The sequence below is a fragment of the Panulirus ornatus genome, chromosome 52 (genome assembly GCF_036320965.1).
Source record: "Panulirus ornatus isolate Po-2019 chromosome 52, ASM3632096v1, whole genome shotgun sequence".
Lineage (NCBI taxonomy): Eukaryota > Metazoa > Arthropoda > Malacostraca > Decapoda > Palinuridae > Panulirus > Panulirus ornatus.
The window spans coordinates 20,598,189-20,615,314 of NC_092275.1; the positions used below are offsets into that span (position 1 = coordinate 20,598,189).

The 17,126-nt window shown below is 42.4% G+C and overlaps 1 protein-coding gene and 1 long non-coding RNA gene across 3 annotated transcripts in view; one reads left to right on the forward strand and one right to left on the reverse strand.

The window, feature by feature from the left end:
- The window catches only part of LOC139765130 (uncharacterized), a 399,762-nt gene extending 397,464 nt beyond the window's left edge, over nt 1-2,298 (forward strand). Inside the window, exon 5 of the long non-coding RNA XR_011716583.1 lies at nt 1,923-2,298. This is a non-coding gene — a long non-coding RNA (uncharacterized lncRNA). The remainder of the gene's footprint in view (nt 1-1,922) is intronic.
- LOC139765129 (uncharacterized) overlaps nt 1-17,126 on the reverse strand; it is a 630,861-nt gene that overhangs the window by 389,005 nt on the left and 224,730 nt on the right. The gene's annotated exons all lie outside the window — the stretch shown is intronic.

Sequence of the window (17,126 nt, forward strand, 5' to 3'; positions counted from 1 at the left end):
AAAAAGGGAAAAAGAAAAAAAGATATTATGAGTGGCTTTGCGGATTTCGTCCATTTGAATAAGTCTTTAGTAACAGGAGAGCCTGATGAGGATACTTGGTGTATACCTGAAGAAGTCTTCGGTGTGGTCGTGGGGCATATGATACTACTGCCAAGGGTCGTTGGTCGACTGAGTTGTTGGAGGCTGTGGCTCGTCTGCTGGCCAAAGTTGGGGTTGTCACTGTCTCTGGTTAGATATGGCGGTCTGAATCCGTCCTTAGATCACATGGAGGTCAGGTACTTTTTCGACGTTAGGCCTGGGCGATCATCGTCAGAACGGGTAGGCCTGGGCGATCATCGTCAGAACGGTTTCGCGCAAATACATTGGAAAACCGCATGCGGGTTCTTGCTCTGGCCCGGGCTGGGTGCACTGCTGAAGGACGCTCACTGGGAGGTTAAGGGGAAGGGAATAAGAGAGAGAGAGAGAGAGAGAGAGAGAGAGAGAGAGAGAGAGAGGGAGAGAGAGAGAGAGGGAGAGAGAGAGAGAGAGAGAGAGAGAGAGAGGGAGAGAGAGAGAGAGGGAGAGAGAGAGAGAGAGAGAGAGAGAGAGAGAGAGACCCTCTCCCCAGGCAGTGGATGACCTTGTCTTGTGCACCAGCGGGGATAAGCCCATATATCAAGGATAGCTATGTCCTCATATACATAATGAGGTCTTATATAATGGAAAATGGCAGATAATTCCGGGGCAGTATAGATTCTATATAAACAATATATATACCAGAAATGGGGCAAGTTGGCCGCTGTGTCCTCAACACATGGCTCTCATGGTTACAGTTATTGGTCGTGGGTTAAACATTAGATATTTGAGAAAGATCTACGCACAAACATATTGTATATGTTCCTCCTCCTCCCCCCCCCCCCCCCCCCCCAACACTATGAAAAATCCATATGCGCTAAGAGTCTTTTTTTTTTTAGAGGTGTTCATATATTTTCATCCACGTTTATTTCTTTTCATGAATGAGATGATGATGATGATGACTAAAAGAAATTAATCAACCCTGTAGATAACTGGTAATCAGCTCAGTAAATAACTGATAATTATTCAACTCAGGAGATAGCCTAAGGAATCCAGATATTTGTACAGTTTTCGTATTATCTCACGTTTTACGTCCTTTCGGTTTTACGTCATTTTCGAATTCATCAGACGTGATTCATCCTCTCATATTGGTATATTTACCTAATGAGTGTGTTTTTGGTTGCTGCATTGACTCGGGGCATCAAAGCATAGATGATCTGCACGAAGAATAGCTTGTGAATGGTCTAAAGACTGACAGCACAAGGGCCACATGCAAAGTGTGAGTGTTTGTGGTGTTAGAACTAGCTTCAACGCCTGCAGAAGGTGTTCAGAATCCTTCAATCGATGGTTATAACTTGACTATGATATTTGCCATGGCTTTGATAGCTGATGGGCCTGTAGCCCATACAGCAAGACATAAAGCAACATCACCAACCAGCCTCCGTGGTGTAGCTGTTAGCGTGACGCATTCACGGGCCACCCATGGTCGAGGGAATAGGTTCGAATCCTTGGTTGTTGCATGGTCCACAGTCAACCCAGCTGTTCATCCGCCCTTAGGAATTGGTGGATGAAATGAATACCTGGCTCAAGCAAGTGTTTATATATATATATATATATATATATATATATATATATATATATATATATATATATATGTGTGTGTGTGTGTGTGTGTGTGTGTGTGTGTGTGTTATTGAAATGGCCCTGATTCGGGCGTCAGTTGCCCGTACCGTCTCAGCTAACATTAAAAGAAAAGAACTGACGCAATAATATCCAAAGCGAATTTAGCTTGAGTAACTCCACGAATAAGCCTTTTTTATATAGATTCAAACTCTGTACACTTCTCATCAAAACCCTTTCTGTTACAGATGCCACAAGAGGGGAAGAACTGCACATCGAAGTGCTCACGTATTACCAGCCTCTGTGAACAGTGGTTGCTTCACTATTCCACCCCCAAAAAGGCAGAGCCATTCCAATCCTTCATCTTCGCCATTCCATTTGCTGGACTAAATCTCAAGAGAGCCTGGCGCTATCACGTTAACTTCGTCAGGGAAAAAAGTTATATGCAAACCTGATTTCGGGTAATTCGTTTTGAAATATAATCTTCTCTTCGTTTTTTTTTTTTTTCTTCTTCGTCTTACTCAGTCTTTATTGTTTTCATGTTCGTGTGTGTCCATATTATAGTTAGTGCTTGAATTCCTTTCTCTCTCTCTCTCTCTCTCTCTCTCTCTCTCTCTCTCTCTCTCTCTCTCTCTCTCTCTCTCTCTCTCTCTCTCTCGTGGTGTCTGAAATCCCCCCTTTTTTTCCCTCTATCTCTCGTCAATGTCGTAATATAATTTTCGTATATGCCATAATCTTATAGCATCTTATAATTCTCTTACCCATATATTTTTTTTCTCTGTCTCTCGTAAATGTCGTATTATAATTTTCGTATATGCCATAATCTTATAGCATCTTATAATTCTCTTACTTATATATTTTTTTTCTCTGTCTCTCGTAAATGTCGTATTATAATTTTCGTATATGCCATAATCTTATAGCATCTTATAATTCTCTTACCTATATATTTTTTTTCTCTGTCTCTCGTAAATGTCGTATTATAATTTTCATATATGCCATAATCTTATTGCATCTTATAATTCTCTTACCTATATATTTTTTTTCTCTGTCTCTCGTAAATGTCGTATTATAATTTTCATATATGCCATAATCTTATAGCATCATATAATTCTCTTACCTATATATTTTTTCTCTGTCTCTCGTAAATGTCGTAATATGATTTTCGTATATGCCATAATCTTATAGCATCTTATTATTGCCTTACCCACATTTCATGATCGAAGATATATAGGCTCACATGCACATCACACAGGATCTCCACGTATGTCTCTGGTGAGGGGGCCAGATCTGGTCCACGTTCTGTGCATCATCTCGAAGGCAGTCTTTTTAGGATGTGAAGTGTTCTGGCTATTCTAATATTGGCTTAATGTTGGTCTAATATAGGATGTGAATAGCTCACTGAATATTCCCCTTTTGGCTTTTAAACGTTATTGGATATTGTTTTAAACCGAGACTCTGCCTTGAGTATGAGACAAAGCTTTTCCAGTGCCTATCTTTACCACCAGAAAAAAAAAGAAATGGAATATTTTTAATCAGTGTTGAAGTAATTAATTGATACCACAAACTTATGAAACTCATCTGATGGTGTTAAGATTTCGACCAATTGTATTCAGTCATTTTTTTTTTCTGTGAACGTTGAAATTAGGAAAGAAAAAAAGCCATGGAAATAATCGTTGTAATATTTGAGGGAAAGATTATATCAATATTTGAGGAAGATTGTATCAATATTTGAGGAAGATTATATCAATATTTGAGGGCGCATACTATGTAATCTCGTACCCTCGCGTGGTCTGTTGATATATCTGATACTTCTTAGATCTGCCAATGTTATAATGTACGCATGATTATACTCAGCTGTATTCTGATCTGTGCCAAAATGGTAATCACCATGATAATTACCCCAAGCAATATCGATATATTCCAATGTAGTTATAGACCTAAAAGTTCTGAAATGGCGGGAAATACAGACCTATATAAAAGACGACCTTCATTAACGCTCCTCAACTCAGTGACTGCCATGATAAAACAGTGTGTACCATCAGGTAAGCAATAGATAATTTAATTCTTTAGGGGTGGGGGGTTCGGTCTATTGGGTTTAGGATCACAGCACCTGAGCATAGTCCAATTAACTAATTGGTAACTGATTCCACCCAGAACCAATACAAGATTCTATGCACACAGTCCCCACACACACACACACACACACACACACAGATACACAGACACACACAGGAGTGTCAACCTCCCATGAACGGGTATAGTCACGTCACAGGTGAAAAAAAAAGAAAAGATAATGTATTTATAAAAGGATAGCACACCATCATTGGTTTCAGATACAAAGTGGCTATCAGCGACAGTTCTACAATAGCATTCAGCAAGTCAGGAGCATTTTGTAACTTCCTCTTCGTCATTCTCTCCCTCTCAAAACACTGGCCAATTTACAAACGGAATACCGGGTTTTATTTCCACAGATAAAAGAAAGCTCCGGGCACACAATACCCTTGCTTTAGCCATTTTCTTTCTCTTCTCTCCTTTTTTTGTGGGGGGGTGGATGTAGCTTTGTGCGAGATATAGGAAAACACAGCTTCATCTTCAAAGAACTAATAACGCGACTGGCTTGTTTGTGCTACGTTTCCTGAAAAAAAGAAATACGCGTATTTATTTCTCTTTCTCTTTTTATCTCCCAGACGGTAAATTACACTTCCTTTTGTATGCATGTACGACTTGGGTTTTTTTTTTTCTTTCTTATGCTTGTATTCATACTACAGGTTGCCATGGTTTTAGCCCTATATCACAGAAGACTTAGTCCCATCTGATTGTGAAGATCCAATCGTGTGTGCTGTATACGATACAGAACAGACTGTCGAGACGAATTTACCACCTACTGTCTGTTGCCAGAGGCAACAAGGAATTGGGCTAGCCAGGTAGCCCCTGTAGGACATTACACTGAATGTGTAGACTTTCATTAGGTGGGTCGCAACCCCGTACCTCTGCCATGACTTGACCATTTCGCTTCTGTATCCAACAAAGTCAGTAGCATCCTGCGGCAAAAGGGGTTTCCCAAAAACATTCCCATCGTGAGCCCATTGGACGGTACCACCATAGCAGCCCCGTTAACACAGTCTATGGTGTGTAAAATTAAATTATCACATGACGGGCTTGTCACGGTGGTAGGCCCTCCCTGGTATCAGATGACACAAGTATTATATTATTTTTTTTCTTCTCCTCTCATAACCTCCAGCTATGGCGGTACACCACGCCCTTTCTCATCATACGTTATCCAACACGCACGGATGAAGAGGAAGAAATTGGAACCCCCTCCCCCCCAAAAAAATGAATGTCTCTATAAATGTTTTAATGTCTCTATAGATGTTTTAATTTATATATCTTTCTATCACTTACAAGTTTCAATACTTTTCCCCGAGTTGTAGCAGAAATAGCCACGGCAATATCTACCCAATTTGGCGTTAATAGCCAATACATCGGCCTCGATTTTGTTCTGACTGGCATCCCATAACATGGAGGCTGTGTTTGGTCCAGCCATCGGCTCTGTTTGCTCTCTCCCTATCTCTCTCACGTTTCTCTCTCTCTCTCTCTCTCTCTCTCTCTCTCTCTCTCTCTCTCTCTCTCTCTCTCTCTCTCTCTCTCTCTCTCTCACATTCAAATCCCCCCCCCCCCTCCCCCTCCCCCGTGCTCACCACCAAACACAAACGCCTGTGCCATATATCTCACAGCGTGTCAGACTCACAGCGTGTCAGCCTCACAGCGTGTCAGCCTCACAGCGTGTCAGCCTCACAGCGTGTCAGCCTCACAGCGTGTCAGACTTCCCAATACTGATGCATCCGTCGTTCTGTTCTGATGTTTCGCCACCTTTCATTTGTTTCTGTGTTGCTCGAAGTGTGCGCGTGTATCGTTCCATTTTCATTATCTTCTTAAGTCAAGGATGTGCGATGGCCGAATGCTTTGACTTGTACGGGTAAACGACTTAGTAAGGGTGAATGAAAAGGGAAATGCGTTTTAGATGCGATCATCAAAATGAGGTGGTTTAGTATGGTTAGATGTAGATAAGAGAGAGAGAGAGAGAGAGAGAGAGAGAGAGAGAGAGAGAGAGAGAGAGAGAGAGAGAGAGAGATAAGAGAGCATAAAAAAAAAACGCGTTGAAATAAGACTGCATGACCCGGTCAGAAATGATATATGGTTACTCTCTCTCTCTCTCTCTCTCTCTCTCTCTCTCTCTCTCTCTCTCTCTCTCTCTCTCTCTCTCTCTAACGTGAACTTAGTCCTTAGTAAACTCCACTAACCCTAGTCGATTTGTGCGAAAATTCTTGTTTTCTTTCCCATAATACTTGTTTCTCTCTCTCTCTCTCTCTCTCTCTCTCTCTCTCTCTCTCTCTCTCTCTCTCTCTCTCTCCTTCAGGCCCAGCTTATAACATGGGCTTTACATAAAACAAGCACGACTTTTGTTGCAATTTATGGAAGGGGGGGGTTGGAGTTGTGTAAAAGAAAAAAAAAAGTATATATTCTGTCCTTTGTTGCAAATTATGTAAATGAAATGTGCAAAGTGAGTTGTATATATATATATTTTTTTCCCCGCTCCTCTGAGTTGATCGTAGTAGACGCAGTAAACTTTCCTGTTTCTCGTCGAACGCAGACTAGAGCAACATAGCCAGACTCTCACTTTTTTTGTTCATTCTTTTCACGTTTCTTTCTCAGCTTAAAATTTACATCTGCTATCATCCGATCGATAGGACGAAGGGTAAATAAAAGAAGAAAAAAATGGGGGGAAAAAATAGTTTGGCAAAATCATGGAAAAAGAAATTCTATTAATTTTCATGAGAGAGAGAGAGAGAGAGAGAGAGAGAGAGAGAGAGAGAGAGAGAGGCAAAAATTGACTTTAGTTTTAGGTCAGTTTAATGAAGCAACGGGTCTTTTCCATTCCTCGGACTGAACTGTGAAGAAGTCTTTTGCTAAAATGTATTTCATCCTTGTTGTATGTGTTATAAATTCCCTTGGCGAGACACACGACCAGGACAAGAGAGAGAGAGAGAGAGAGAGAGAGAGAGAGAGAGAGAGAGAGAGAGAGAGAGAGAGAGAGTACTTTCGTCCGTGTTTAGATTCTCCTAAGACTGGAGTTTGCCAATAAGCAGTCTTACGGCAAAGACAGGGAGGGAGAGAGACAGACAGACAGACAGAGAGAGATAGATAAGGAGGTTGACAGATGAATAGATAGAGAAAGAGTGAGACAGAGTCTAATCACCCAGTATAGTTCTGTTGTGAATGAGCGATGGCTATGTCGAATCAGAGATGAAGGCATTTTCTTCAATAATTTTTTCATCCATGAATCGTAACCTCACAGTTGGATTTACGACCTCGGAGTCATGAATCCAATAACGCATGACCCATTGACTCTTCTATGACCCGTGTCCCTCTTTGCTCCTAAGCCCAATCAGAGCCTGGTCCTCCAGTTGACTGCAGCGCCACTAGATGCTTTGTGGGAGGACGGTGAACGACGCCTAATCACTCGTCCTTTCCTTCAGTAGTCCCGGACGATAGTTGATTGGAACTGCTTCCAAGAGAATATTCGTGTTCGTGTGGCTCAGCGATATGTCAGACGAATAGATGACGTTCGTAAGGAGACGAAAAGTTAAAGACGAATGACTTTAGTGTTTTCGTAAAGTGTAATCCTAGTGACGCACTCATCATTAGATGTTAACAGGGGGAAGTCGAACCCAGCAACACAGTTGTGAAGAGGAACAGGTCAGAGAGGTAGCAACCAGTGTTTGCACAGCTGTAAGCATCTCTCTTATATGCGCGAGAACACTTCGGCAAGTGTACAGAGCACTCCACTTTAGTACGAACCATCAGTGTGCCACTCTCCGTCAGTCAATATAACGAACGCTTCTGTTATTAGGGAGTGGGGTAAAAAAAATAAAGGAAGGAAATCAGGTCGAAATATTAAAAAAAAGAAAAAAAGAGGATCCGATTAACTGCAGTTTTGGTATTGATTTTCGGGAGGGTGGGAAAAAAAAAGACTTTAAGAAAAGAGGTACTCGACTTTTGTTTTACCTATCCCAGTATCATAATATAAAACTGTAAAGCGAGTCTTCATAATCAGGGCGTATTTTTGGAATAAGCTTGAGCTAAGGACTTTTTTAGGTTAGGAGGGGATAAGTGGGAGTAGTGATTATGAGGGATGGAAAATGTGTAGATGGAGGAGTAAGGAGATGAAGGAGGAGGAGGGGGAGGAGGAGGAGGAGGAGGAGGAAGAGGAGACAGGGGTGTGGGTAGTGGAGTTTGTGGTTCGGAGAGAAAGATGGAACAAACCCACATCCTGAAGTGAGGGGGTTATATGTTTAGACTTAGGGTGAATGGATTTTGTTCACACACAAACCCAAACTTACAGAACAGATAGAATATATATGACCACGAAAGTAACACTTTCGCCTCCAACCAACATTCAAGGTATTGCCTTACATTCAAAATCAGTCAACACCAAAAATAGGTACATAGAATTAGAAGTTAGTAACAAGCAAAACGAAAGGTAGAGCTGTGAGGGGGTGAAGGGGAAGGCTTTGGACTGAGTATTTTGAAGGACTGTTGAATGTGTCTGATAAGAGGGTGGCTGATGGGGGAATGTCTGGGACACCGAGGTATAAGAAGCCACACAGCTGTGGCGAATGATTAGACGAAAAGAGTGAGTGAAGTCTTACGTAAGATGAAGTGTAGCATAGCGGATGGAGTGGATGGGATTAGAGATGATTGGTTAGTTAGGATGTTCAGTGTGTGTCTAGATCAATATGATGTACCCAGAGACTGCTGGAATGCCTGTATAGAGCCAGTGTGTCAATGTATGGGCGAACATGAATGTTTGAATTACAAATGGCATGTAAGTCTGTTAACTATACATTACAATGTATATGGGAGAGTGGAGATTTGAGAGGATGTTGGCATGCAAAGAGCATCAGTCTAAGGAGGAATAATGAGTCTTCAGTAGTGCTAAAGGACGCGTGGATCAGGTGTTTGCTCTCAAGAATCCGTGGAAAAAAAAAACTTTTGAGAAAGAATAGGATTTAAGTGTGGCATTTATGGATCTGGAGAAAGCGGACGACAAGGTTCATATTTGTGCTTTGTGGAAGGTGTAAAGAATACACAGTGTGGGTGGAGTGCTTCTTTTGAGATCCTGACTGTAATAATGCAATATGATGGTCATTAGGGAAGTTAATTGCTTATTATTGGATTAGTCATAAAGCACAATATTTTATGAGGTAGATATCTATATCTATTTATTGCGACGTGCATATTTCTCTCATGTAATTAAAAGAGGATTCCCCTCTTTCTTTTCCATTTTCTTTTATTTTTTTGCACTCTTTCGTATAGGAAACTTTGACTGGCGCCAACTGTGTGAAGATCAAATGACATATTTTTTTTGGGGGGGTGAGTAATTTGTACCTGATATTTCCATCTGTAGATACGGGTTGGCTTTACTGCTTCGCGCAGCATCACAAATCAGGTTCTCTTCACATCTACAACCTTTTGCGATTAATTGGCATAAAACTGTAATTAATGCCGTGGATATCGCTGTCAGGATCACTTCGATCACTTGGAAGCCATCGTGTGTGTGTGTGTGTTGTGTGTGTGTGTGTGTGTGTGTGTGTGTGTGTGTGTGTGTGTGTGGGTTTCATTTCTATTTTGCAATGCTAAGGACAAATCAAGATACCCTTTAAACCCTTGGGCACGAATGTGTAACCCTTGGTTATGAAAGCGTGACCTTTGACCTGACCCTAGGAGGTCAAGGCAAAGACTAGGCCGTCATAACCAAAGGGTTGTACCATCGTGTGACGGGATCGTACCGTTCCGCTCTATCTATCTATCTATCTATCTATCTATCTATCTATCTATCTATCTTTCTTTCTAGATGTCTGTCTATCTGTCTGTCTATCTATCCATCTATATATCTATCTATCTGTCTATCTACCTATCTATTTATATGTATGAAGAGAGAGAGAGAGGAGAGAGAGAGAGAGAGAGAGAGAGAGAGAGAGAGAGAGAGAGAGAGAGAGAGAGAGAGAGAGATTACCTTCGAGTACTCACGAAGAGAGTTTGCCAAAGACCGGGGTTAGCGCGTAGCGCTCACCGCGGGAGGAGAGTCTATGTTTACAAAGAACGAGTCTTGTAAGCGACCTGTTGCCAAGAGTCTGTTTAGTGTCGTCTGCGTCCCGAAAGCAGTACATCTTCACAGCCACAGAGAAGGTGCTGGTCCACAGAACAGCCTTCACTAAACCCTTCTCGATCCACCCTGGTCTGTGGCTGCCTACCGCCTACTGGCGAGAGAGAGAGAGAGAGAGAGAGAGAGAGAGAGAGAGAGAGAGAGAGAGAGAGAGAGAGTTGTATTCATCAGGTCATAATGCAAGTCGTGTTGTTATATAAAACCCTGGTCTGTGGCTGCCTGCCACCTACTGGAGAGAGAGAGAGAGAGAGAGAGAGAGAGAGAGAGAGAGAGAGAGAGAGAGAGAGAGAGAGAGAGAGACAGAGTTGTATTCACCAGGTCATAATACAAGTCGTGTTGTTACATAGATCCTCTCATTATCTGTGATCCCGTTGTATCACATGGGGAGGGGGAAACCTGAGTGCTAGTTACGTGAACAGGAATTGTACATAGTTTGGATGAATTAGATACCAGACTAATTCATCAGGTGGTCAAACATCTAGTGACAATAGTTACGTAAAATACGTAATTACAGGAACCTGTTGTTTTCCCACAACTAGACGAATGGTATATCCTTCAGCTCCCGAGTGCATGAAAAAGCGACATGTAACCAAACCTCTCTGGATCTGGCTTCGTGGTGTGTTCCAAGGACAAGCCGTATTTAATTACGCATTTACCATTGTTCCGCAGTTATGGTAGTATTCAGGCCCTGCGTCTCTATCGCGTAAGCTGTTTCTGACAGCGGATTACATGAAGGGGCCGAAGCTAGGATGCTCAGTCATTTGGAACATGTAGACTATACGTGTATGAGGGATTTATCATTTGTCTTATTGACAAGTTGATTACGCTTTTCAAGTCGACTGAATCCATACACACAGTAATTTCATGATGCTGAGCGTGATACGATATATATATATATATATATATATATATATATATATATATATATATATATATATATATATATATATATATATATATTGGAAAGGATCACAATATTGCGCGTGATCAAGATATTCCTGAGTCCACAGGGAAAAATGAAACACGAAAAGTTCCCAAGTGCACTTTCGTGTAATAATCACATCATCAGGGGAGACACAAGAGAGAAATATGAGTCAGTTGATATGCATCGAAGAGACGAAGCTAGGACGCCATTTGATTTACCAAATGACGTATCGTGTCACAAAAGAGAGAGAGTATCTTCGTCACAGAAACTGGAAATCGTTTTCTGTGTCTGAATACAGCGTTGAGAAAGAGCCTCTAACCTCACTATATTGAGAGGCAAACGGAGAAGAGATTATTGACCATAAAGACAGCTTTAGAAAAAGAAAGATATCTGCATTATGAAACTAGTACCTTGGAAATGATATGAGTACTGAAAGGTGATTAACCTTTATTTGAAAGTACAGGTCTAGGGTAATCCTGGGAGACTGGAAATCAGTCATTCATGTACACTGAATGTAACTAACCTCTCAGGTTTCTACGAGAAAGTGAGTTCAGTCACCGACAAAAGAGAAGGTCTGGGTGGATTGGTCGCGTCTGGACTGCCAGCCAGAAAGCGTTTGACGCTGATCGCGTCTGGACTGCCAGCCAGAAAGCATTTGACGCTAGGACGCGTCTGGACTGCCAGAAAGCATTTGACGCTATACTGCCAGTGTGGCTCATAAAGAACCTGAATCACCAGGTAAAGATAAGAAGGGAAACTCCCTCTGTGTATAGACTTTCTTAGTCCATGTCAGTGGAGGAAAGAGTAGGAGGGAGTATAATGCAATACCTCCTCAGCGGCGGGGGATAACCCCGCCAAACAGGCCCTGTGTGTGTGTGTGTGTGTGTGTGTGTGTGTGTGTGTGTGTGTGTGTGTGTGAGACAAATGATTGTGGACCCTAAGTTCCCCAAGAGGGAATTACTGACAGAGAAATTAGCTCTGACGATAACAAGTTACCGATGATTAACTCCGCCCGTATTTCTTGCAGACGCTGGCGGAATTTCCACTGTCATTTTACGGTACGGTGTATCATGGTACTGTTTATCTTTATCATTTACGTTGGACTCTGACATTTTGGTGTTCTTTTACAGAACGGTGAGAAATTGTAAATGTTTAACAAGTGTTATTTTACCGACCTTTTGCAGGGAGAGCTTTCACACAGCCGTCATTTTGAGATGAAAGCTTATCTCACAAAATGTGACTGATGTCAGTTTGTTTTTGTTTACATCCTCTTTTACCGTAAATTGTACATTCAGTCAGAGGAATATTTTACAATGAAATAGTAAGCCACCTTCCTCGTGCGATGAACAGAGGTAATTGACCATTCCATTTACAGTGAACGCGTCTGTTTTACTTTCATTTCTGTCTATTTTACCCTCATTTCTCGAAAAAAAAACTTTTTTAATGACCCTTTTACACTGAACTTACATTTATTATGCCACCATCTACCATAACCAAAGAACCTATGCAATGAACTCGCTTCCTCTATCATTCCTCTAAGACGAACATTATTGGTGTACTATTCGTCTTCGTCAGTGTTCCTTTACCATTTGTCTGTGATGAACGCTTCAGTCTCTGCATCCTTGTCCTATTTGCACTGATACTGTACTATTCTCTGAATAGGAACACCGCTGCTCCACAAACCTTATGCAGATGGCGCGCAACTGCATTATTCCTTTAAACTGAAGGTTTTGGAACACTGTTCCCTCATGTGAAGCTCATATTAAGTACGTCTCTTTCTTCTTTATTGAACACTGGACACTGTTTCTCTATGGCGAAGTCCCAGACAGTGTCTTCCCGCAAGCCAGGACTTTAAAGCTGCTGTCTTATTGAGGTGAACGTTATTCATTCTGTTTTCCTTCTGCGTGACACCTTCCCCTTACGCTTTCATCAGTGATGTGGTATATTTCTCGTGTGATCCAAGTTGTTAGTGTGTACTGTGTTGTCTCCGTAAATCACTGCTGATGTTTTCCTCCATGGTAACTGCTGTTGTGTTGTCACTGTAAATCACTGCTGATGTTAACTTCCATAATAACTGCTGTTGTGTTGTCACTCTCAATCACTGTTGATGTTAACCTCCAAAATAACTGCTGTTGTGTTGTCACTGTAAATCACTGTTGATGTAGGTTTCCCCATAAACCACTCTAGCTTTGCCTTCCCCAAGACCACATGTGTATCGCCCTCTTCAGTACCATTCCCTCTATGCCTTTCCCATGTTAACTCCTCCTGTGCCTCACACATAGCCACTCCTGCTGTGCCTTACTCATAACTACTTCTGCTGTGCCATAACCACTCCTGCTGTGCTATAACCACTCTTCTGTGCCATAACCACTCCTGCTGTGCCATAACCACTCTTGCTGTGCTATAACCACTCTTGCTGTGCTATAACCACTCTTGCTGTGCTATAACCACTCTTGCTGTGCCATAACCACTCTTTCTGTGCCATAACCACTCTTGCTGTGCTATAACCACTCCTGCTATGCCATAACCACTCCTGCTGTGCTATAACCACTCCTGCTGTGCTATAACCACTTCTGCTGTGCCATAACCACTCTTGCTTTGCTATAACCACTCTTGCTGTGCTATAACCACTCTTTCTGTGCCATAACCACTCTTTCTGTGCCATAACCACTCTTGCTGTGCTATAACCACTCCTGCTATGCCATAACCACTCTTGCTGTGCTATAACCACTCCTGCTGTGCCATAACTACTCCTGCTGTGCCATAACCACTCTTGCTGTGCCATAACCACTCCTGCTGTGCCATAACCACTCCTGCTGTGCCATAACCACTCCTGCTGTGCCATAACCACTCTTGCTTTGCCATAACCACTCTTGCTGTGCCAAAACCACTCCTGCTGTGCCATAACCACTGTTTCTATGCTATAGCCACTCTTGCTGTGCTATAACCACTCTTCCTGTGCCATAACCACTCCTGCTGTGCCATAACCACTCTTGCTGTGCTATAACCACTCCTGCTGTGCCATAACCACTCCTGCCACAGCTTCCACTCAGCCACAGATAATGCTTCTTTTTCTTTCCCTTGATGAACAGCGAACACATCATTATTTTACAAAGAGGGACGCCTCTCTAATGGCCTTTCCTACTCATCCGATGATTACCATTTTCAGTATTTCTTAATGATGTTTTTTTAGGCATCTAATCCTCCACCTCCCGCTTCCTTAATGCCTGTTATGACTCTCAGTTAATTACCAGTTCTTTGTCCTCTGAGATTAAGTTATCTATGGCTTTTGTTTTTATCTAATGTCAGTATCTTTCTTCATATGTAGTTTCGCGTCAACCTATCCCATCTTTGAGCAATTTTCTGGGTTCACTGTTCTTCCAGAACACACCATCTCTTTCCCGTTTTCATTTTACTCTCTCTCTCTCTCTCTCTCTCTCTCTCTCTCTCTCTCTCTCTCTCTCTCTCTCTCTCTCTCTCTCTCTCTCAGTGTAACCTGTTCGTATCTCCTGTTCCCCTGTCTCTTATCTTCCGTTCCATCCTTCCTATCTTTGTGTATTTTCAGTTACCTCCGGCTCTCCCCTCCCTTCCTGTGTTATCCACCTGACCTGCCTTATTTCCTCTTCTCTCTCTCTCTCTCTCTCTCTCTCTCTCTCTCTCTCTCTCTCTCTCTCTCTCTCTCTCTCTCTCTCTCCCTCTTCCTCCCTCCCTCCCTCTCTCTCTCTCTCTCTCTCTCTCTCTCTCTCTCTCTCTCTCTCTCTCTCTCTCTCTCTCTCTCTCTCTCTCTCTCGTATCCTTCTGCCGACTCCCTTACAGCCCATTTAGTGCCAGGATAATATATATATATATTCCATTCTCTCTCTCTCTCTCTCTCTCCCTCCCCCTCGCGTTGTGCCCGGGGAAAAGAGCCATTTTTAAGGTACCCACTAAATCTGCTGGAGTTTTCAGCTAGATGATTTATGAAGAGGTTTGGCCCCGACTTGAGGTTTATCTCTGTATTTCCCACCGGGACTGAAGGACGCCACCGTGGCGCCGGCTGAAAGAGAGCCTTTTTTATGCATACATAGGTGAATGAACGAATGAATAAACAATGTATATATCTAACTGTCTATTTAGCTATCTACCTATCTAATTGCACTATATACGTGTATATATATATATATATATATATATATATATATATATATATATATATATATATATATATATATATATATATATATATATATATTCCTTTGAGTCCACGGGGAAGATGAAACACAAAAAGTTCCCAAGTGCACTTTCGTGTAATAATCACATCATCGGGGAGGCACAAGAGAGAAATATAACAGTCAATTGATATACATCAAAGAGACGAAGCTAGGACGCGCAAAATTGTGATCCTTTCCAATATATATATATATATATATATATATATATATATATATATATATATATATATATATATATACTCTCGTGGTGTAGCGGTTAGCGTCCCTGGCCGTGAGGCATTCACGGGCCACCCATGGTCGAACGCATAGGTTCGAATCCTGTTGTGGCAGTCGGTCCACATTCAACCCAGCTGTCCATCCACCCCTTAAGGGTTGGTCGATGATATGTGTACCTGGCTTAGGCTAGGGCATACAGAGAGTGTTATTGGGATGATCTTGATTAGGGCCTTAGCTGCCCGTGCTGTCTCAGCTAAGATATATAGCACAGGGTTCCTGCCGCCTTGGGTCCACGCCCCCAACCGTCCCAAGTGTGGGTCAATAATAACACCCATGTTACACCGAAGTTCGTCTCACCCGCCCAACTTAGGCAGCCAAACTCGTCCTGAATGTCTGACGACTTTATATCTGGTGCAGGATGGAAGATCGTGTCGACCTGGATGCTACTCAAGTCTAGGATCTAAACCCATTGTCTTGTGAATATTAGATTAAGTGGTTCGTAGGGTCAAATCCTTTTAAGGGCTCGCTAAGCCATGCTTCGCTAAGCCATCTGTATAGTGTTACAGGATGTAACCCTAACCAAAGTCGTAAACACAGGGTCTATTGGCTCACCACAACTCGCCTCTCTCTCCTTCCCTCCGCCAGCGAGACCGCCTTTTTTTTTTTTTTAATCATAGGGAGAACTAATGCCCCTGGGGAGATCGCGCTTTTTTCTTTTCTTTTTTTTCACAGGAGAATTGTAATGGCTGAGGGCGCATCCAGGTAGTCAAACTCCCTCTAATCTTGGAAGCCAGAGTGACAATTCCGTTTTCCTTCCCAGTAGGCTGGAAGAGACTTCAAATATCCGAAGAGACTTCAAATATCCAATACTTCCTTCTTTCAGATTACTGTACATCTCCCCTCATGCGCTTCCCAGTTACTAGAAGTCTGTAAAACACCTGATTCATCTGGTAAACCAGAATTAATGCCCAAGGAAACGTCTTTGTCTTAAAACTTTTTGGGTAGTTGTGGTGGGGTCCTTCTCCCACGGTAGGACTTTTAGGTATGGTCGTATCTCTGGGTGTTACAGTGTCCTCACAGGTTGCATGTTCTTAATGATCCTGGGGTGTTGCCGTCTTACCGTTCACTGGTGTTGTAAACTGATGCACTGAAAGGTGTTACGACTTACTCAGTCATCTCTCACAGGAGTTGCCACTCTGGCTTTCAGGCACTGAAAGATGTTACGACTAACACAACCGTCTGTCAGTCAACTAGCTTAGAGCAACGTCGTTTCCGATTGTGTTTTGTTTTTTTTCTAATATCTTGATCGAGGATTCAATACTTACAGACATGACTGCTTGTATAAGTGACATCGTTTTGCTCTTGTGCAATCTACAACCGGTAGTCATCCAAAGGGGTTTAATCATTTAAATAACATTCCCTTCTGTCTTCAATATCTTTTCCCCTCCCTCTCATAATATCCGACGGGAGAAAGTTTTTGCACAGGTGGAGTCAGCCAGGATAACATCGCCTCAAGAAGTCCCGCTCAGAAGGCCCTGAACTTTCTTCTCGGAGTTAAAGAGCCTCGGATCAAGGATCAAGTTGTTAGAGCACTGGAAGTCGGCTGGAGGACCTAGTGCGTGCCACATCACTGTGGGTACAACCTAAGGAAGATACTCCCGGCGGAGCTGAAAAGGGAGGAAGGACCTTGAGGACATTCTAATTCAATCTCTAAGCTCTTCAGGCAGAGGAGAGATATACCCATAACGGCAAAAAAGATGGTCATGTGAAAGGGAGGAGAGAAAGAGAGTCCTCGAGTCATATTGCGAAAACCCGCCAGCAATAGCTGACAAAAGTTGAGTGGTGTGTGGTTGGTGCACCTGGTCCAGATGGT